Genomic DNA, 24012 nt, shown 5'->3' with positions numbered 1-24012 from the left:
TTTGAATATGGAGGGAGCAGGAGATATTGCCTGACACACAGCAGGGGAGCAGCTGGCGTTGCTGAACCCCACTAACACAGGAGCTAGTGTTTTTCTCTGTGCAGAGGGCACTTGTGAGCAACAACTGGCGGTGTTGGAGCCCAGGGATTACAATTCAGGTGGTAGAAACATGAACACAACAGGAGACCTGGATACTGTTGCCAACCAATTATTTATTCTGGAAGAGGACTGGCAAATTCCGGCAAGATCCAGGCCTTGTTCATTTTCAGAAAAGTAAGCCGGTCAACGTTATCGGAGGATAGTTGCGTGCGACGGTCTGTCAGTATACCACCTGCGGCACTAAAGATGCGTTCCGATAATACACTAGCAGCAGGGCAAGCCAGCATCTCCAATGCATAATGGCTAAGCTCTAGCCATGTATGCAGCTTAGAGACCCAAAACTTGAAGGGGGAAGAGCCGTCGGGGAGTACACTGACAGGGCAAGACATGTAGTCTGTCACCATCTGACGGAAACGTTGCTTCCCGTTGACTGGAGCCATCTGTGATGGTGTAGACATTTGTGGCGGGCACACAAAACTTTGCCACATTTGGGCCATACTGGTCTTGCCTTGTGCTGAGTGGCTGCCTCTGCTCCCTCTTTGTGCAGAGCTTCCTCCACTGCCTCGACACACAGAGCTGCTTTGTAAAGCACTAGCAGCACTGCTCTCAGGTGGAATGGAGAACATGATGGAATGCACCAGTGTGTCTTTGTACTTCCACATTTTACGCTCCCGGTTCAACGGTGTTATGAGGCTTTGTAAGTTGTCCCGGTAGCGAGGATCTAGGAGGGTGTACACCCAATAATCAGCCGTGTTGAGAATGTGGGCAATGCGGTGGTCGTTTCTCAGGCACTGCAGCATGGAATCAACCATGTGCTGCAGACTCCCAACTGCCCAAGAAATGCTGTCCCCTGCTTGAGGCGTCATCTCTGCCTACTCTGCATCACCCCACCCTCGCTGTACATACTGACTAATAGAGCATTGGGTACCTCCCTCCTCTGGAGAGATATCTTACTCCTCCATTGACTCATCCTCATCCTCCTCACAAAGTGTCCCCTGCCTAGGCCTTTGTGAGGAACCACGTTGCGCAGACTGTCTAGAAGCAGATGGCATTTGTGACTCCTCATCCTCCACCTCTTCCAAAACCTCCTCCCTTAGTGCTTGCAGTGTTTTTTGAAGCAGGCAGATAAGGGGGACAGTCATGCTGACTAGTGCATCATCTGCACTCGCCATCCGAGTGGAATCATCGAAGGCGCGCAAAACGTGGCAGATGTCCTTCATAGAGGCCCACTCAGTGGTGCTGAAGTGTGACCGGCGCACAGTGCGACTTGTTTGCGCCTGATGCAGCTGGAACTCCATTACTGCTGCCTGCTGCTCACACAACCGCTCCAACATATGTAATGTTGAATTCCATCTGGTGGGTAGGTCACATATGATGCGATGTTCCGGAAGGCGGAATCGGCGCTGCAGAGCTGCAATGCGCGATCTTGCCATGCTGGAACGCCGCAAGTGAGAGCACTCTATGCGGACCTTGCGCAGCAGTGCATCAAGATCCGGATAGTCCCTCAGAATGCTCTGCACGACCAAGTTGAGCACATGTGCCAGACATGGGATGTGAGTGAGGTTGCCTAGGAACAGAGCTGCCACCAGATTTCCGCCATTGTCACACACTACCAAGCCTGGCTGGAGATTCGCTGGCACAAACCACACGTCGCAGTCCTGGCATTCAAGAGCTCCTGCGCTGTGTGGCTTTGATTCCCCAAAGAAATTAATTTCAGTACGGCCTGTTGACGTTTGGCCACGGCTGTGCTCATATTGGTCGTAACAGGCTCCTGCAGCGCTGATTCTGAGGAACTGGAGAATGAGGAGGAGTCAATGCGTACAGACTGGATTCCTGCAATCCTTGGAGTTGGCAGAACTTGTACAGCGCCACTCTCAAGATCTGTACCCGGCTCCACAACATTGACCCAATTGGCAGTGAGGGAAAGGTATCATCCCTGTCCATGGTTACTGGTCCACGCATCGGTGGTCAGGTGGACCTTGCTACTGACGGCGTTTAGTAGCGCATGTTTAATTTTTCCCTCCACATGCTTTTGCAGGGCAGGGACAGCTTGCCTGCTGAAATAAAAGCAGCTTGGCACAGTGTATTGTGGGACTGCCAATGCCATGAAGTTACGGAAGGTGTCAGTCTCCACCAGACTGAATGAGAGCATTTCAAGGGCCAGTAATTTGGCAATGCCAGCATTCAGAGCCTGTGCTCGGGGATGGTTTGCCGAGTATGGCCGCCTTTTCTCCCATGCCTGTGCTACCGATGGCTGTAGAGTGGCCTGGGAGTGTGAGGATGACAGGGAACGTGGTGCTGTGGGTGGAATGTCACTCGGTCTCTGGACAACAGTGCCAGAGGTTCTTCTATGGTGATCCTGTGAGGAAGCCGAACCAGCTGTGTGTGAGCTGGAGGAAGAGGCTACAACACGAGCTGAAGAGGTGGTAGGTGGTGCTGAAGGTTGGCCTACGTCTTCAGTGTGTCTTTGTAACTCCACCACGTGCTTGGTCCGCACATGTTTCCACATATTTGTGGTATTCAGGTTGCTGACACTTTTCCCTCTTTTGACTTTATGATTACACAGCTTGCATTTGACAAAGCAAATGTCATCTGCAACTGTGTCAAAAAAGGACCACACAATGCAAGTCCTGGGAGCGCTCGTTTTGGGTTTTGGAAGAGGAATGCTCCTAACGGGTGCCGAAGTGGAGGCTACTATCAACCAAGTCTGCCCCCTCCCTCTCCCTCCTGTTTTGGCCGTTCGGGGAATCTCTTCCTCAGAGATGCTCCCACCACCTTCCTGTTCCTCACGCCAAGATGGGTCAAGGACTTCATCATCTACACTCCCCTCTTCAAACACCTGCTTCTCCTGGGTAGTCTCGCCAGCACAGTACGCACCAGAAAGTGGTACCTGAGTCTCATCATCTGATGCGCACTGAGGTGTGCTGACCATAGGCACTGGCCCACCCGCCTCTTCAGATTCAGAGGGACAAAGCAGTTGCTCATCACTGCATACTCCCTCTTCTTCACATTCTAGAATTCTGCTTGGCTGGCCCCCTCTTTCCAAGCCAAGAGATTCAGAGAACAGAAGTAGAGATGGCTCCTGTCCAGGACTCTCTGACTGCCTGGGCAATTTGGCAGGTGGTGAAGAGACAGATGGTTGCTCTTCAGTGCTCTGGCCCTGAGAGGATGTGGAAGTCATTGAAGTCGATGCGTTAGCTGCCATCCATCCGACAACGGCTTCAATTTGTTTGTCCCGCAGCAGTGGGGTACGGCGAGGTCCTACAAAGCTGCGCATAAAGGACTGTTGCCTGGTAAAACTGGGGGATGCTGAGTCACCGGTGCCCGCAGCAGGCACATAATCCCAACGTCCTCTCCCTGCTGAAACTCCACGCCCACGACCACGTGCCTTACTCCCTGCCTTCTTCATCTTGGTAGACTGATAAAGATAGGCAGAAAAGTACAAAGGGGGAGCTTAGTGTGCTTATTCCTGAACAGCTGCTAACAGGTATAAGAAACACTAATTTTATAAAGTGTGTGGACTACACTTTAATATGAGCTAATGTGGCCTACACAACTGTCAAGTGGAGTGTTTGGTGAACTTTATTTACGTGGGTTTTTTTTAAAAAACAAAAAGGATGTGACCAGAGATGTGAAGGCGATAGTATCACAAACTTTTTGGAGCTATTACAATGCAGGAAGGTAACCTACAATGCAATAGATGAGGCTCCAAAAAATAGGCTAATACTAATCTGGCTGCGGCTGCAGGACACAAGTCAGAAAAAAGGCTCCTCTATCTACTCCTATATAGTGTTTGCAACCAACCAATGTAGATGGATGCGAATGGAAGCACACTAATAGGAGAAAAAAATCAGGAAAAATGAGCTGCAATAAAACAAAAAAAGGACTTTGTATGAGGCAGTGACGCACGCTGAGCGGAAAACAACCAGAGGTGGCTGCAGAACACACTACAACGTGAGCTGCACTCACACACAGAGACCTCACAGACAGCCGTGAACAGTGCAGAGAACTGGCACTAGCACTGAAAGGCTGCAGAAAGGCTCCGCTGTCTACTCCTATAGTGTTTGCAACCAATGTATATGCATACGGATGGATGCACACTAATAGGAGAATTAATGAAAAATGAGCAGCAATAAAACAAAAATATGTATGAGGCAGTGACGCACGCTGAGTGGCCTACAACCAGAGGTGGCTGCAGGACACACTACAGCATGAGCTGCACTCACACAGACCTTGCAGACAGCTGTGAACAGCGCTGCAAGGCAAAAGAAAGCTACAGTGATTGATAATGTAGCCTGGGTAAAGCACAATATTATTTAGCAAATCGCTATCTCTAACTGTCCCTCAGAGTCTTGAACAGCAACCTGTCCCTAACTGAATTCACAGCAGAGTGAACCCTAAATGACGGCGGCGGCTTTTATAGTGCATCATGACATCATTTCAGCAGCCAATCACAGCCATGCCATTAGTTAACATGCCTACATGCCTAACAGGATGTGCCCACACTTCTGAGGCTTCCTCATTGGCTGAATCAAATCAAACTGGCTCATAGCATTATGGGAACTTCCGATTCTGGTATTCGATATGCAAAAAGTATCGGAACTCAGTATCGGAATTCCGACACCGCGAATATCGGCTGATACCCAATATTTGCTGTATCGGAATGCTCAACACTAGTTGCAGGACAGCTTGGCCAGACGGTCAACTTAGCACTGTGTGCAAGGCCAGAAAATGTATACCATAGTAGGAAGAGTGCAGTGTGGCACTTCTTTGTCCAAAATCCTACTGATGAGGCAAAGGTTACCTGTAAGAAGTGCGGAAGGACCTTTAGCCGAGGTAAACAACTCAGAAATTTGAATACCAGCTGCATGCTTAGACATTTACTCAACATGCACTTGCAAGCATGGACGGACTACAAAACCTCAGGTAGCACATGTGCACCTGCTCCTACTGAAGGTAGCCAGTAATGCTCCATCACTTCCCCCACTGTAAGACCACCGCCACCGTTAAGCACACCACCAGCACTAAATGTTGAGGTGTCGTCGCAAGGCCAAAGCACTCAGGGAATCACAATGGTTTTGCAACACAACATTGAATCTAGGCCATCACCACCAATACCATCACCAACCCCCTCTCACTCCGCCCGGTCCACCGCTACTTCCCCCATATGCAGCTCTCCAGTCCAGCTCACCCTACCAGACACTCTGAGTATGACAAAAAAGTACTCATCCTCTCATCCGCGTACACTGTGTTTGAACGCCTACATTGCCAAACTAATCTCATTAGAGATGATGCCCTACCGTTGGTTGAAAGCGCAGCTTTCCGCGAACTCATGGCCTATGCAGTACCACGCTATGACCTACCCAGTCGTAACTTCTTCTCTCGCAAAGCCATCCCAGCCCTCCACCATCATGTGAAAGACCGCATTGTCCATGCACTCAAGCAGTCAGTGAGTGGAAAGGTGCACCTCACAACTGATGCATGGTCCAGATGGCATGGCCAGGGCCGTTACGTGTCCATCACTGCGCACTGGGTTAATGTGGTGGATGCAGGGTCCACAGGGGACAGCGGTGGTGGGACAGTGCTGCCTAGCCCACGGAATAGGAAACAGTTGGCTGAAGGCGTTCGATCCTCCTCCTCCTCCTCCATAAGCGAAAGCTCGTCCACAGAGCGCAGTCGTACGAGCACTCCATCTGCAGCTGCCACTGTTGCACACGAGGTGTCCCCCTATCGAGCAGCTAGTGGAAAGCGTCAGCAGGCTGTGTTGCAGATGATGTGTTTGGGCGACAGACACACTGCCGAGGTGCTGGCCGAGTACTTTCAGCGACAAACTGAGTCATGGCTGGGCAGTGTACATCTTGAGGCAGGCAAGGTAGTTAGTGATAACGGCCGTAATTTTGTGGCAGCCATAGCCCTTTCAAAACTCAGCCACATACCTTGCTTGGCTCACACCTTGAACCTGGTGGTGCAGTGCTTCCTCAATAATTATCGGGAGTTAACAGGCCTGCTCCAGAAGGTGTGAAGACTGTGCGCGCACATCCGCCGGTCGCCTGTACACTCCATTCGTATGCAGAAGCTGCAGCGATTGCTCCACCTTCCCAACCACCGCCTCATTATCGACATTGCAACAAGGTGGAACTCCACCCTGCACATGGTTGAGCGGCTGTGCGAGCAGAGGCAGGCCATAATGCATTTGTGGGAGGATACACGGCCAGGCACTTTGAGAGCAGACATGGAGTTGACAGGTGTGCAGTGGTCGAAGCTGAAAGACCTCTGTAAAGTCCTTTCAGTGTTTTGAGGAATGCACACGGCTGGTAAGCGCAGACGACGCCATCCTAAGCATGAGCATCCCACTTATGCGTCTGCTCATGCAAACTTTGACGCACCTTAAGGAGCAGGCGTCTGCAGCCAATGTTGATGAGGAGGACGAGGTGGAGGGAATCCTTGATGACATTCAGCCATTGTCTGCTCAGGGACCTCTCCTGGACGAGGTGGAGGAAGAAGAGGAGGAGGAGGAGGATGATGATGGGGATGATTACTTAGGGGAGGAGGATGCATCTCGTGGGGCAAGTGAAAATGTTGGCGTGGCAAGGTCTGGTACAGGGTTTGTGCGTGACTGGAGGGATGTGGATTTGCCAGAAAGTGCTCCTCCACTCAGCACTCGCAGTGCATCATTGACACCGGGAACATTGGCCCACATGCCAGATTATGCCTTGCAGATTCTAAAAAGGGACCCACGCATTGCCAAAATGATGAACGATGACGACTACTGTTTGGCCAGCATCCTGGATCCACGCTATAAAGGCAAATTACAAAACATCATGCCACAGGAGAACCTTGACCTAATATTGGCTACTAAACAAGCAACTCTGGTTAACCGGTTGGTTGAGGCATTCCCAGCACACAGCAGCGGTGATGGTTCTCACACGAGCCGTACAGGCCGGGGGAAGCTTGACAGAGGTGTTCGTGGTGCACACAGCAGAAGTGGCGTTGGAGACAGGGGTTTCATGACAATGTTGTGGACTGATTTTTTACGGACCGCTCACACAACTGGTAATACTGTATCGATGGAAAGTGACAGGAGACAGCAGTTGTCAACTATGGTTAACAAATACTTTTCCTCCCATATCGATGTTCTCCCGCACAGGTCATTCCCCTTTGACTATTGGGCCGCTAAACTGGACACCTGGCCTGAATTGGCACAATATGCCTTACAGGAGCTCACTTGCCCAGCTGCAAGTGTGCTATCGGAAAGAGTCTTCAGTGCAGCTGGATCAATCCTGACAGAAAAAAGGACCCGTCTGTCAACCCAAAATGTGGATGATCTAACCTTCATTAAAATGAACCATGCATGGGTTTCCAAGGATTTTGTCCCACCTTCCCTTGATGACACATAGGTTGCCAGAAAAATGGCTTGCTTTGGTCCTCCTCCTATTCCGCGAACATGACCTATTTCGCCTTTTGCAGCAGCTGAATGACCCACATCTACATATGCCACTTTGTAAACCTCCCTAAGTGGGCAGCCCCCCCATGGCCGGGGTCACCACCTAGCGCACGATACCGTGCGAGTGCCGTTGCCCTGGACTGGTGGGTAGGCCGACTCTTGGGCGCGGGCACTGGCATAGGGTCCCTCATAGTGCAATCAAGTGTCTCTGACAGTGGTGGTGCACACCCGCCGTCAGACACACCACCGTACTATGAGGGGCCCAGTGCCAGTACCGACGCCCACGAGTGTGCCCCCCTTGCTTGGGCAGGGCCCCAGCATTTGCAATGTTTTCCTCTCCCTGCTCCTCCGCTGTGTAGTCTGGGCTGTCAAATCCTTCACTGGGACTGCCACTACAAATTGATTGAACTGAAAGATGATGGTTAAGATGTAGCTATGCCCTGTCCTGCTGGCCGGGCTCTAGCTCCAGATGATCAGTGGTTTCCATTTCTTATGGACGTCGACTCACAATTACATGCAGTGGTGGTTTATCATCAGCTTTCACAGTTTTCCTACTCACAAACGTGTGACATTCCAGCGCACATTTCAAAATGTGCCCTCTCATGCCAATCAAACAGAATCGTCTACGGCCTGTGGCTTCTGTCTTTTGAACTCCAAAGTTACGTGACAGATCATGATAGCCAGTGAGCACCATGTTTACATCGCTCCCTGTGATAAAAATTGGATTGAGATGAGTAACAGTGATGGAATCCACGGAAGTGCGATACAGCAAGACTTTATTCACAAAAAAATGTTTTCTCTGTCTCAACACACAAATTAATTGAGGGTCAGCATCACCTATGAGAATTGTGACGGAAGTTTTTCCCGTGAATAATAATGCCTAGATTTCTGCAATCAATAGCCTTTATGTCACTAATTGTATGCATCTCATTTCCTATTGCGGAGAGGCTGGACTGTATTACTGAGACAGAAATATATATGAAGATTTAAAAATAACACCAAAAGTATATAGTTGTGTACGCCTCAAATGCATTTCCTTTTTTCCACTTTTTAGATTGCTGTGAATCCATGCTGAGAACACGGAGATTTTTCATGTTTAAACTATGCTATATATGCCTGCTATCCAGTGATAAAGTACCCTTTCTCAACTTTGTACAATCTGGTCAAATCCATACTGGGCCTGAGAACATCTGAGTCTGCCTCCTGATCTATAGACATATATTTTTAATGTGTAAACTAGGCTACATATATACGTGTTATCTGGTGAAACTGTACCCTTTATCAACTTTCTTCAATGTTGTTGAATCCATACTGGGCCTGAGAATGGCTGCCGAGCTGTTAAGCAAGCTACAGTACCTGTGGTTTGGACACGTAATTTTTTCAGGAATGATGGTTAGGCCTAACTCCGGAATTGCAGTTGACCTGAACTTACTGGGAAATCATCGTTCGCGGGGAATAATCTGAATCCCAGATCCCCATCACTAACGGAGTTCAGCAGGTTATCTGCACCTGTAAGCGACAAAAGCTGGTCCTTTCAGTGTAGCGTGCATGCAACCCCGGACATGTACTGGAATGCTAGACCGGTTATTGCTCGATCTCACGTGCCACAGCCTCGCGTATCCCTCTAGTAAGCTTGACGCGTACCGCAGGGCCATGCCGGAGTCTCGGTCGTTAACGGAATAAAGCTGAGAAATCGCTAGCACAACTACAAACGGACATACCACACCACACACAGAATCGACAAAGCTTGCAATCTGTCCATCTTTTCTGTAGCTTATATGGTAGTGGTTTCCCGGGTGCAGTCCAATTAAGCCACAGGCTCCACTCCTGGTGGTGCCCTTTTGGACATTCCGTTAAGGTTCAGCTTTGCAATCATACTGCCCCCGGAAACCAAAAACTTTGCCTTCAGAGATGCTGTTTGGAGGCTCGTGGGAATAACGCCGCCCGATCAGCAGTCGGCATATGGGTCGCCCTCCCAGGGCTGTCGGGTACTCGGTACCGGGCCGGTGTCAGTAGGATGTGTCGCAGCAGCGGTGACCCGGACGGTGGCCCTGGGCGCCCATGTAAATGGCGTGGTATAATGGTAAAGAGTTTATATAGATAGTTTGACGCCACCTGTGGTGTTTGGCAACATAGATGTTAGGCCCACGCTGCATGCAGATCCTCTGGGATTGATGGTGTTGTGCAGCAAAGATGGTGAAGCTCCCCACAGGTGGAGCTGGAGTCCCAGGGAAGTGCAGATGTAGTGATGGGTGAAAGGCACAGGCGGTGTAGGTGCTGGTACACAGATGTAGCGGTGCTGGAATAACTGTAGGACACCAGAGCGTGCAGTTCCAAAGCTTTACTCACAGTCTGCAGGTTACACAGATGCCTGCCTCCGTGCTGTGTCCTCCGGGTCAGGACCTCTGCCAACCTCCGGGACCAGAATGGAAAGCTCCCTTCCAACACTCCGCCAACATGTACCTTCCTGAACGTCTCCTTTCTAGCGCTTGTGGGGGAAGCACTCACAGGACCGTGTTTCACTGAAACGCCTCCTGTCTAACAGATGTTCCTCAGACTTTACTTGTATGGCAGACAGCTGTAGCCTTTTCCTTCTGCCTCGCACACTTCGATGCTGGGGCCTCCGAGCCTTAGTTGGGTACAGAGCATTTATAGCTGCTACTTCCCCCGGTTTCTGCTGCAGGAACGTCAGTGTCCCTACAAACTCGAAGACCGGAATCCGGACCATGCGCTCCAGCTAGGAGTGAGCCTTAACTCTGCTCATCCTCCAGCTCCCCTTCTCACGTCCACACACTTCCCCTTCCCTGCACAGAGTGCCCTAACTTACCTCCTCCCGACCACAGAGAGCAGCTCCTCAGCAGTCAGGTTCAGAGGTCTCCCTGCTGGCCTGGAGTGGGAAATGTGTTTTGTGCTGGTTTCACTGCTAGAGAGATCCTTCGTTGCTCCCAAGCTTGACAACACACTCCCTAGTAGGAAGGCAATGCCACAGTGGTGACCGTACTCTTGGGGATGCCACAAGTGCACTGAGGCCCAGCCACTGCTGGATGATGCTGCTGGTACATTGACCCAGACCACTACATTCCCCTCGCACTCTACACAGCCAGAATCTTACCCAGAGGAAACTCAGGTTCCCCTTCCCGCATACTATACCACCTTACACGGTGACAAAGAGGAAGGTGCAGATGAAAGTGCAGGTTCCTTGAGCAGGTGGGGAGGCATACTCATGGGCGATGGCACTGGCACAGGGCACCGTATAGCACGCAAAAGTGTCTCTGCCGGTGGGAGGGCCTAAAAAGCCAAGTGCAGTGAGATGGAAGATGGGGACGACAAGGAGTTCAGAGAAGTGCAGGGATTCCCTAGCAAGGAGACTTATGTAATTGTTTTCAATGTTGGGACAGCAATTTTTGGGGAGCACTATACTCTGGTGAATGATATATGGGGCCCACCATACACTGGAGCATTCCAAAGGTGGACATCAGACACTGGAGCAGCATTTACAGGGCCCATTATACACTAGAGCAGTAGAAATGGGGCCCATTATATATGGAGCATTATTTGGGCCCGTAAGACAGTGGAGCTTCATCCATTGGGACCAACATATACTTTAGCATTATGTGGAGCTCATCATATACGGTTTGAAACATTATATGGGAATAATGATTCCATATGGAGAAATATATGGGCCTCATTACTCTGTATAGTCCACTAAGCGCTGGCCATAACACTGTATGGAGTTATATACTGTCCGTTTTTGGAGGTATTGGAGAATTTAAAATGGATATCAGTCATGAGATGTAAGAAGTGAAGTATTTTTCATTGTACTATACTGCTATTTCTCTGCCGTATCTGAGCATCATGAGTTGTGGTATGTGTTAAAGGGGCGCTCTTTGGCCCTGGGCCCATGAAAACCTGAAGCCAGCCCTCCCCCCCCCACAACTGTAGCCAAATAACCCCCATTTTTCAGTGCGTAACTAGTATTATGAAGTTAATTAAGGTTGACAAGCTTCAGTAAGAAGAATTGATGCTTTTGGCATTCAAATGGGCACTGTTGGTGTGTTTCCTGTCCTCCTCTCACTGCCGACTTTAATTCTCCATTGACTTACATTGGGTTTCGTGTTTCGGGACGACCCCGACTTTTCCCTATAGTCGGACGATTTTGCTCGACCCGACTTTTGGAAAAGTCGGGTTTCATGAAACGAACCTCGACCCTAAAAAACCAAAAGTCGCTCAACACTACTCAGCTGTATTTGTGATTCTAAGGCAGTGTGCCCACGTTGCATTTTTTAAGCATTTCCGCCGTGTTTTTGCTGCTGCAGAAACGCTTAAAAAACGCTAACAAAACGCATCCCATGCAATCCTATGGGATTCCTCAGTTGCTGTGCCAATTCTGCGGATTTTTCCGCTGCAGAATCGCATAGCGGTAAAATCCGCAGCATGTGTTAGGGTTGCGGATCGCACTAAATATAAAATATAATAAAGTGCGATCGCAACCCGGAGTCCATCGTGCAGAGATGACAAACTGCTGCTCGGTAATGGCGGATGTTATATGGCGGTACAATAGAGGAACACACGGGGTTAACTCCACCTAGTGTGTACAGAGGCGGACTCTGTTACCTCACAGAGCCACCCGACTGCCAAACACAAATGCCGCAGCCTGTTTATGCTCACAGAGCTCAGCAATGTGAGCACTGGTGTATAGACACAGGAATCTACCCCTGAGACAATGGGTTAGAGTCGCTCTAGTCACACTAGTGCTCTGCACCGCAACAGTGGTGCCAAAAGAAACAAATTAAATGAACAAAAGCCCACTATGTGCAAACTGCACCGCTCTGGCGGATGCCACTAACCACCCGGAAAAATGGAGGAAAGCGCTAGACTGGCGCACGGCGTCGTACTGGCGGATGCAGCCGCTTAATGCGGCTCTGAAGGTGCTCAGCTCTGGACGGCACCATATGGCGCTGAGTGAGGTGCTGAGATATGGAAGCACTGTGGCACAGACCAAGCCACTAGTAGGCGCTGACTCTAACTCTATAGCCCTATACCATACGTATCCAAGGGAGGGGAGTCATAATGAGTCAGTCACCAGATACATGCATCCATCATCACTCACACAATATACAATAAGAGTCTATACTAGCTCCTGGCCGAGCGGCCATGCGGCTCTTTTATAGCGGCGTCCTTCCGGGACCTTCCCAGTAGTGGACTAACCCAAGCAGGAACGGGACCTGAGCATGTGACCTCTGGCCTCCAATGAGAGGTCGTCCCACGGGCATGCTCAGTACCCAAAAGACAGGACTGAGTCCAAGAAGTGTCTACTTGTTGCTGACTCAAGGATGGAGTTATAGCAGAGCCAGAAGAAGCAACCAGACGCCTAGCATCAGCCTGGGCAAGACGTCTGGACCGACGTCTTTACGAAGCAGGAATCTCTGCGGCTGCAGAGAAATGGAAGACCGCAGAGGACATAGCTCGAGAATCCCCCTGCGCAGTGGGTGAAACTTGATGCCTAACAGCATGTCCATTAATTTTGTGGAATTGCAGCAATTCCGCCGCCCTAGGATTGCATTGAAACGCTCACTATATGCATGTGGCTATGCCCACCATGTGTAAAGTGAGCGCTTCATGTGCGGATGGTACCCAGGGTCTGGAGGAGAGGAGACTCTCCTCCATGCTCTGGGTACCAAAATCCTGTTAAAAATAGAATTAAAATAAAAAAATCGGGATATACTTACCCTCTGTTGGCCCCCGGAGTCCTCAGCGGCGCTGCCGGCAAGTTCCGTTCCCAGGCGTGCTTTGCTAGAATGACCTCTGATGACGTAGAGGTCACGCGACCGCGATGTTATAAAGGTCATTCAGGAGTGGTGCACTCAATATATATGAACACGGTGCTTGAAGGAAATTTGGGATACAATTTATATTTTCCTGCTCAATATGGCATGGTTGGGAAGTATGAAAAATATTAAAATAATCAAATATAATATACAAATATTATGTTATTATATTGACAAATGTTATGATATGATTTATACACAATGAGACCACTAATTTGATGACCTTTAGTAGAAAACGTAAAGTGTTATTCTTTAGTATTTAAAATAGGTGCAATCCATTCCCAGTTTTCAATTTTGTCCACAAGGTGGAGCAGTAACCATATATTTCATGCTTATAATATGCATTGAACTAATGTACTAGAATGTCCGTATTATGTTATAATGCTAGTTGTTTTGGTAATCAACCTCCATTACCTATAATAATTGATCACTTTGTTCAAGTTTAATTATACAAACAGATTTTTCAACATAGTATTATACAATTTGTAACGCTGAATATTGTTCGCCTAAACTGTACAATTGTTTTTTTTAAATATCATATATTATAACAAAGCTAAAATATTGCTAAGCGTAAAAATGTATATAAAGGTATGATATATTTTAAATGTATTGTATATTAATTGTACATAGTTTATTATTAATATTAATATTTATTTTGAAGCAATCTTAATTCCAGGGAGCTAAACATGTGAAAAAAATGCAAACAGGGCTTACAATGCATAACATGTATTAAACAATACATAGCCAGCATATAACATAAAACAAGTACAATAAACACGACTAAATTAGTGACAGGCCAGCAAATACTGTAAGGATAGCGACTCTTTCTTGCTGGGGCTTATAATCTGGAAGGGAGGAAGGCGACACAAGGTCAGGGGAAGGCGCTATCTAAGATTCCAGGGTGCTGCTATTCATAGTAGAGATGAAAAAAGATAAGCAAAGCTTTACACAGGTGTGAACAGAACTGAAGCAAAACAAACTTTTTTGTGATAATGTTCAATAGAGGAATGCTGTATATATAATTCCGGAAGCCTATATAATTGTAAATGAAACTCTGAGCTACACTACATGGTATAACCAAGGATCATTACAGGACAAGTAAAGTAATTGATACAAAATGTTTCAAGGAGATTAATCGAAATATCATGTAAGCTACTTTGAATATACCATTTCAGTTATTAGATATAAGTTTATGTATTTAAATCCTTTTCTGCATCTTTGACACACCTGTGTTTCACATATACAACCTAGCTCCCACATATGAATGCCCTAATGATTGCTCAATAGCAAACGTTCACCTTTCTACAGGCAGCCTAGATCATTAGAAAGGCCGTAAGGGATGTCCTTTGAGAACGTGTAGTAGAGTATTTTGAGATATGCATTAATATTTAAATATTAATTTGAATATGCTTAAAGGGGTTATCCTTACAATATAATCACATATACATTAGTAACATTCGGTGTTTTTGATGATCTGATTCATATTCATCCTGATTACTGCTTCTTACTAAAAATCCATCTTCCCGTATCTAAATGTTCTCTTCTACAAGTGATTCTGAATGCAGAATCCAACCTCCTCTCTCTGTCCAACTGCTCTAGTGATGTCTCTACCCTGTACTAGTTACTACTGTATACTAGTTTCCCACCCCTTTATAGCAAGTAATTTAAACTTATCGCCTTTAAGGCTCTCCTTCCTCATCTCAGTCTACCGCCTTATTAATGCGGTTTGTTCCAGTAATTATCTAAGACAAACATTCTTCATTTTATGAATCTACCGGTCCCCATCTATATATATAATCTTCTTATCATGTCTGTCTGTAACCGAAATCGCGGGTCACTGATCGGTCGCGGCCGCCAGGCCCCCGCCAGGCTGGAACCAATCAGCGACAAGCGCAGCTGTTTGTAACGGTAAGCTGCGCCTGCCGCTGATCGACCAATCAGCGGCAGGCGCAGTCGGGCGGAGCGCTCAATCGGGCGCAGGCCTTAATCTGTAAAAAAGAGAATTCAAATATAAAAAAGGTTATTCTCACCTTCCGACGGCCTCCTGTCTTCTTTCCACGCGCCCGGCCTCGCGTTCCCAGTAATGCTTTGCAGCTTAGACCACTGATGGCGTCACTCTCGCGAGAGCAAGAAAGAAGACCGACGTTACTGGGAATGCGAGGCCAGGCGCGTGGAAAGAAGACAGGAGGCCGTCGGAAGGTGAGAATAACTTTTTTTTATTTTTAATATTATTTTTTTACATGCTAGAGAGCCGCGGCAGTGATTGGTCGCGGCTACAGGGCCGTGTTGCTGATTGGTCGCGAACAGAGGGCCGTGACGCTGATTGGTCGTGGCTACACGAAAAGGGGGGTGAGGGGAACCTGCATACCAGGAAAGGGGGGTGAGGGGACCATGCATGCCTGGATTGGGGAATGAGGGGACCATGCATACCAGGATTGGGGGGTGAGGGGACCATGCATACCAGGATTGGATGGTGAGGGGACCATGCATACCAGGATTGGGGGGTGAGGGGACCATGCATACCATGAAAGGGTGGTGAGGGGACCATGCATACCAGGATTGGGGGGTGAGGGGACCATGCATACCATGAAAGGGGGATGAGGGGATCATGCATACCAGGAAAGGGGAGTGAGGGGACCATGCATACCTGGATTGGGGGCTGAGGGGACCATGCATTCCAGGATTGGGGGGTGAGGGGACCATGCATTCCAGGATTGGGGGGTGAGGGGACCATGCATACCAGGATTGGGGGGTGAGGGGACCATGCATACCAGGAAAGGGGGGTAAGAGGACCATGCATACCAGGATAGGGGGGTGAGAGGACCATGCATACCAGGATTGGGGGGTGAGGGGACCATGCATACCCTGAAAGGGGGGTAAGAGGACCATGCATACCAGGAAAGAGGGGTGAAAGGACCATGCATACCAGGATTGGGGAGTGAGAGGACCATGCTTACCAGGAAAGGGGGGTGAGGGGACCATGCATACCAGGACTGGGGGGTGAGGGGACCATGCATTCCAGGATTGGGGGGTGAGGGGACCATGCATACCAGGATAGGGGGTGAGGGGACCATGCATACCAGGAAAGGGGGGTGAGGGGACCATGCATACCAGGATAGGGGGGTGAGGGGACCATGCATACCAGGATTGGGGGGTAAGAGGACCATGCATACCAGGATTGGGGGTGAGGGGACCATGCATACCAGGATTGGGGGGTGAGGGGACCATGCATACCATGAAAGGGGGATGAGGGGACCATGCATACCTGGATTGGGGGCTGAGGGGACCATGCATTCCAGGATTGGGGGGTGAGGGGACCATGCATTCCAGGATTGGGGGGTGAGGGGACCATGCATACCAGGATTGGGGGGTGAGGGGACCATGCATACCAGGAAAGGGGGGTAAGAGGACCATGCATACCAGGATAGAGGGGTGAGAGGACCATGCATACCAGGATTGGGGGGTGAGGGGACCATGCATACCCTGAAAGGGGGGTAAGAGGACCATGCATACCAGGAAAGAGGGGTGAAAGGACCATGCATACCAGGATTGGGGAGTGAGAGGACCATGCTTACCAGGAAAGGGGGGTGAGGGGACCATGCATACCAGGACTGGGGGGTGAGGGGACCATGCATTCCAGGATTGGGGGGTGAGGGGACCATGCATACCAGGATAGGGGGTGAGGGGACCATGCATACCAGGAAAGGGGGGTGAGGGGACCATGCATACCAGGATAGGGGGGTGAGGGGACCATGCATACCTGGATTGGGGGGTAAGAGGACCATGCATACCAGGATTGGGGGTGAGGGGACCATGCCTATCAGGAAAGGGGGGTGAGGGGACCATGCATACCAGGATAGGGGGGTGAGGAGACCATGCATACCTGGAAAGGGGGATGAGGATACCATGCATACCAGAATTGGGGTGTGAGAGGACCATGCATACCAGCAAAGGGGGTGAGTGGACCATGCATACCAAGAAAGGGGGGTGAGGGGACCATGCATGCCAGGATAGGGACGTGAGGGGTCCATGCATACCAGGATTGGGGGGTGAGAGGACCATGCATACCAGGATTGGGGGGTGAGGGGACCATGCATACCCCGAAAGGGGGGTAAGAGGACCATGCATACCAGGATTGGGGGGTGAAAGGACCATGCATTCCAGGATTGGGGGGTCAGGGGACCATGCATACCAGGATATGGGGTTGAGGGGTAGCATGCATATCAGGATTGGGGGTGAGAGAACCATACATATCAGGATTGGGGGTGAGAGAACCATACATATCAGGATTACTGCTGGAGTTCTTTTGGACTGCAGACAGCAGAGCCAGCATTCAGTAACTAATGACAGCGGACACCTAAAGAGGATTACTGTATTAATCTGCTTATATTTTTTTTCCTTTATGAGTGTAGAAGTACAGCAAGTGCACTTTTAAAATATTTGAATGAGGCCTACCAGTGGTTGCCTTTCAGGGGTCTTTAGATGACCATCCTTATAATTTTTTCCTGACTTTGTACTTTGTGTAAATCCTATAGCAATAAAGGAGAAAAAGTATAAACAGTCTTCATTTATAAAATTGACAAGCAATTACATGACATGTAAAAAAGTGCAAGAAAGGACATGCAGTTGTGATTGATACCCATCAGTAGATAAACTTTTTTTTCCACATATATCATTATAAGCACTTATGTAGTGGGGCAAGATATGTTGCCGTACAAAAGTAATTGATTGCAGTGAGGTGCCTCTAATTGTATAGTAACCACATACCCCACATTTGTAAAGGGACAATAGTACATGTGGATTCATAGTATATGTGGAAGGCACTCTCCAGCAAAAAGTTGTTAGAAAAAGCTAAGCCTACACCGCAGCCTAAATTGCTGAACAGCACAATAGAAGTGTATAAAAAAGACATCTTACCCAAGTTTATAGACGTATGGGAAATTCACACAGACATTCAACAACCCGAATGTGTGTTTCACCTGGTCAGTAGCCTATGCTTCCTCATGGGGAGGTGTTATGGTACTCTTAAACAGGACCTTTATGTGGCCCTGGTAACCGGTCACATGGCGTTCATGTGACCGGGTTCATCTATGGCTGCAGTGTAACGACGCATGCGCTCCCGACCAGCCGTGCTGCTTTTGTGCAACGCGGCAAGAGCACCCCTATGAGCATGAGTGAAATCAAGGCGCTTGCCATAGCTCCAAGTCAAGTGTGAGGGATGCCAAGGCACCGAGTATCACGGGTCGGAAGCAGGGAGTGGATGAGCGCATGCGCACAGCAGCCATGTCTGACACTTAAGGTTACAATGTAGTAATCAATATTAGGTATTGATTGACCCATTACTGCTTTCCTCCCAAAAGGTAACAGAGTATGCAAAAACATTTGTCTATGGGCGAAACAACATATTATACAGTAATATAATTCAATAACGCCATTGCACTTTTTCTCGTTGTCTGGGAGGCCACAGATTTAGCCAAAGGTTCATAGAACTTAGTAGGATGACAACAACTGTAGATTTTCTTTTTGCCAGAAAAGAAGGGAGAATCAAAGGCTTAAGAGCGAGTACCATTAAAGTGCTTAAACTATAGAAAAGAAAAAAGAAAACACTTTTTTTAACACTATAAAAAAACAAATGTTTAAAATCTGCTAATAGCTAAAACAGGAGGGAATATGATATATCCCATAACTGGTATATTAAATGGAGATCTGTTATAGAAAAGGAGCAACATTAAGTGACTCATTTAGACCGTCTTGTGTCATAGTTCCCAGTGTGACAATCCATTTAAGTTCACACTGGGCTAGGAGCTGCTTGGAATTGCAACCTCTTATCCCAGTGTAAAACAAAATTGCTAAGACAGAAACCATAGGATATGTAGCAGTCCTGAGCCAATGTAACAGGACCAATATAGGCAATAGCCAAGGATTACTTCCACCAGAGATGCATACATGCAATAAATGGAGTAAAAACTCCAGCTCTTATCACAGTGTGAATAGGCTCAATGCCCCTAACCATAAATACCCAAGAGTCACAACTGTGAAGGCCTTAAAATGCCTGAGTATGGTTTTTAGCTTGGAGGGGTCTTGGTCATGACAATGACAATGTCCAGCACATGATCCCGCACTCTCACCCTAAGTTCTCTTGATGGAAGCCACACATAAATAAATGGGCAACAGAAGGTAGCATAATAAATGATGTTTGTACGTCTACAAGAAATAGTATCTATAATTTGAAAATGAATCCTGCAATCTGCAGAATCAAAGGAGGTGCAGCGGAGGACATTGGCCCAAGCAAGACAGTGCCCTCAGGTGTAACATCCCTTGATAAGTCCCCTTGAGCCAAAAGGATTTACAGCTGGTACGATATAGTGGCTTCTGACCAATAGGTTTTTAAGATTTTTAGATCTGTGTGGGGTCATTAGTCATCCAGAAAGGGTCCCATGGAGGGTTTGGTACTCATTATTGGCCAGTGCCTGTTAAGAATTGTTCTCATGTTGTCCCACTAATGATTGAACACAGAGATTAAATGGATTTTCTTGTCCCTTTTCTCCTTTTTACTCTGGTATAAGAGATGATTTCAGGACTGGACTTAGCCCTAATGTACTTGTGGCGCCCTTGAGGGTCCAGTCGCCACAGAGGTACTGCACCTCATCCAGAGGTGTAGTGCTCCACCCTCAGGAAAGGAGGGAGCACCACCCAGGACTCCTATCACTCGCACACAACACACGCTAGTTAGGGTACCGTTACACCTAGCGACTCACCAGCGATCCCGACCAGCGATATGACGCGGTCAGGATCGCTGGTGAATCGCTAGGTGGTCGCTAGTGAGCTGCCACTCAGGCAGATCTCACCAGCGACATCGCAGGGGACGGGGATCGCTACTTACCTGTCAGACGCGGCGATCCTGCGTCCTCCCGCCCGGCTCCACGCGTCGCTCATCGTCACAGGAAGTGCCGCAGGAAGTGGACGACGTGGAATGGTCCAGCAGCTTCTCGCGCGATCAGCGATAACCAGCGGGGGAGCGGGTCGGAGGTAAGTATCAGACACAGCGATGTCGCTAGCAATATCGCTGCAACGTCACAAAATCGGTGACTTTACAGCGATATTGCTAGCGATATCACAGTGTGTAAAGGGGGCTTTAGTCAGGGCATCTGGGTGTACCCTTTGGGAGGATGGCCTCATCCCAGGCTGGCTAGGAAAGGGTGTTGGGAAGCGATTGGGAAAGGTAGGTAGAGGGGGAGGAGCTAAGGCAGTGGAGTGATTGAGGACATCCAATTAGGGAGAGAAAGGTGACAGTTGGTGGGAGGAGCTAGTTCTGAGGTAAATAGATCCTTCCAGAAACTAGTCAGTCCGTGACCAGACAGCGGAGGAGTAGGACTGACGTGGGGAGAGTTAGAGAAAGAGAGACACCGCTAATAAGAAGAAGCTCCCATGAGAAAGGAAGGGGTCATAGGGGTGCGGATAGTGCGAAAGCCGAGGCTAGTGGAGAACTACAAAGCTCAGCTAGAAAACCGGAGGCTGTAGCGACTTTAGTGCGACAGCCAAATCCACAAGCATTCCTTAAAAAGGCAGCCGTAGAGAGAAAGGACCCCGGGGCCTGACCCACGTCACTCGGCAAGGTCTGAGGCTGCTGGATTGGGGACACTGCTTATGAAAGCGCAGAGCAGGAAAGAAGGGAGAAATCAGCGCAGAGAGAGACGGCCAAGAAAGGAGAACATAAAGAGGAGTCCTGAAAAGGTGTTCCTGATCTACTTGGGAGTTGGCTGGACCCCTCACCAGGAGGACACAGTACTAAGTGGGCTACCGCATGCAGGAATTGTGAGTAAAGACCCTGAAACTGCACCCAACTGTGTCCTTTGCATCATTTACATCTTGCCTGCCGTACACCGCATTCACCACCACCGTCACTGGCTCAAATGCCCTGGGACACAGCTCTACCTGTGGAGAGCTTTACCATCCCCGCTGCCCTAACACCGTCCCAGAGGATCTGCAGAGCAGCATCGGCTTAACAGCTGCATTGCTGAATACCACAGGTGGCGTCACGAATCTCATTTTCCCCTTCAACTATCCTACATTCTTCCCCTTCATCTGCACATCCATCATCTACATCTGGACACCCAGGGCCACGGACCGGGTCACTAGCACCATCGTGACACACTTCCCCTGTGAAAGAGCCTGATCGGCCCGGTACCGAGTACCCCCGGCCCTGGGGTGCGTTTCATACTCATGACATATACATCTCCTGCTTTAACCCATTTTCTCAAATCGGGTCTTGAGATCATCCGCCTGTGTTTCAAATCTATCATCCGAGGAGCATATCTGCCTCATTCTCAGGAAATGTCCAACTGGGATGGCCCTAATGGTGGCTTGGCTGTGATCTGATTTCGCATGAATCAAAGAATTTACTGACGTCTCTTTTTGATAGATATCAGTCTGGATGGACAAGAATTCATCCACCTCCAGGCTGACATCCAGAAAGTCAATCTTTCACAGATTATATCTATAAATTATCCCTGTATTGTAAGAATTAGAATTGAGAACAGCCATAAAATCCTTGAGCTGCTGCAGCATTGTGCAAATCCGTTATAATATATTTTTAAAATATTTGAATGAGACCCACCAGTTGTTGACTTTCAGAGGTCTATGGATGAACCTCCTCATAATTTTTCTCTGGCTTTGCACTTTCTGTAATGCCTTTATGAGTGTATAAATACATAAAGTACACTTTCAAAAAATTTAAGATTTTTTTATGGATTGAGTGACTTCTCTATATAGTTTAACATGATTATTGTTGCATTATGGTGGTATGTAATTGTTACACTCGGACCCTGTCCTGGCGCGGCGCCCAGGTCTACCACTGTTACACCTGGTCACCGTCCTGGCACTGCTTCCCAGTCTGCTGCTGCCCCTCGTTCTGGGCACTCACCTCGAGCCTTACGTGCTGTCCATGGGCGGCAGCTGGCCTCCTCTGGATCTCATGCTGCTGGTCAGCGTTCTGGTCTCCCTCCTGCCTCCACCTCCTTGCGTCCTGTGGGGAGATCTGTAGCTAAGGCTATTAGGGCACGCCCGCCCGCTCTCCTGCCTTCTGAAACGGACGGCGTGTATTATTCAAAAAATGCAATTAACCAATGGCAGAGCACTGGCTGCTATTTCTGGCCTCTCCTCCATAGGGAGAGAGCCGGAGCAACGAGTATCTATCATTGCTACATCCGGTTCTCATGCTACCCTGTCTGCGCTGCATCTCCAGTCTCTGTGCATTTACTAATGCTGTCTGTCTCCACAGCATATCTGTATCCTTTGCTTCCTGGTTATATCTGCAACCATCTGGGCGAAAGCCATCCCGTTCCGCCAGCAGCCATCCGTGTCTGAGGACTGTGAGAAGATCACTGGAACCGACTCCTTACCATCTACCCGGATCCAGGACCCGGCCCATTACGGACTCTGCTGTAACTACTGTTATCCCTTTTTGTCCCGCTGGGACAGCTGCCACGTGTTCGGGGTCTAACTGGAGGTAGCACCTGTGTCCTCCGGGTATTGCATTCTGGCCCTGTCTGAGGGGCTTTACTACGGGTACCCGGGGCTCACTAATCACGCCCCCTTCGGAGCCCCCAGAACCGTGGTCCCGAGGTCCCACTTTAAAAATAAAAACGAATGTGAACTTCACCATCTCTGCCTCCGCTTCCATTCGTTACAGTAATAATAATAATAATAATAATAATAATAATTTTTATTTATATAGCACCAACATAATCTGCAGCACTTTACAATTAAGCGGGGACATGTACAGACAATAAATTCAATACAAGTTAAGACTAGAGTTGAGCGAAACGGGTCGAAAAAATTCAAAAGTCGCCGACTTTTGGCAAAGTCGGGTTTCATGAAACGAAACCCGACCCTAGGATGAGGTCGGCCACGAGGTCGGCGACTTACGCGCCAAAGTCGCGTTTCAAAAGTTTGTTTTGCGCTCTTTTTCAGCCAATCAGGATCCACGGACACTGTGGGCAACGTGATGACATAGGCACGGGTCACCACCATCTTTCAGAAGGGCATGCAAGTGATTGGCTTGCTTTGGTGGGCGTCACAGGGGGTATAAAAGGGCGTGCACGCCGACCGCCATCTTACTTCTGCCGATCTTAGCATAGGGAGAGGTTGCTGCTGATTCTGTAGGGAGAGCGTTAGGCAGGGAAGAAGACAAAAAAACTGCTTCTGCTGCTAGCGATTTGGCCTGCACAACACACCAGTCACTGTGTGTGCAGTGCAAGGGGAGGCTATATAGTGGTGTATCAGTGGTGTTGGTTGTTGGGCTGCCTTCTAAGGCTTCCTGACAGGCTGGCATTGCTGTTTACCCACTGCTCCGCAAACTGCTTTTTTAAAAGCAATCCAATCTCCCTTATCCTCTAGTCACTTTGGTCACAGCTGCGCCATCGAGCCTGTCACATAGCGCTCAGATATTCATTGGGCCTCAAACTGCTTTTTTAAAAGCAATCCCAATTTTTTTTTTTTGTCCTGCTGAGAAGAAAAAAAAACTGCTTCTGCTGCTGATAGCAATTTGGCCTGCACAACACACCAGTCACTGTGTGTGCAGTGCAAGGGGAGGCTATATTGTGGTGTATCAGTAGTGTTGGTTGTTGGGCTGCCTTTTAA

The 24012-nt window shown here is 48.7% G+C and overlaps 1 long non-coding RNA gene across 1 annotated transcript in view; it reads left to right on the top strand.

Moving 5' to 3' along the window:
- LOC141052574 (uncharacterized) overlaps positions 1-22989 on the top strand; it is an 81501-nt gene extending 58512 nt beyond the window's left edge. The window contains exon 3 of the long non-coding RNA XR_012220843.1: positions 22652-22989. This is a non-coding gene — a long non-coding RNA (uncharacterized lncRNA). The remainder of the gene's footprint in view (positions 1-22651) is intronic.
- The last annotated feature ends 1023 nt before the right edge of the window (positions 22990-24012 follow it).

Source organism: Dendrobates tinctorius, unplaced genomic scaffold (assembly GCF_039654945.1).
Source record: "Dendrobates tinctorius isolate UK_male_01 unplaced genomic scaffold, ASM3965494v1 ptg000162l, whole genome shotgun sequence".
NCBI classification, from domain to species: Eukaryota; Metazoa; Chordata; class Amphibia; order Anura; family Dendrobatidae; genus Dendrobates; species Dendrobates tinctorius.
This window is presented reverse-complemented; position numbering and strand designations above follow the sequence as displayed.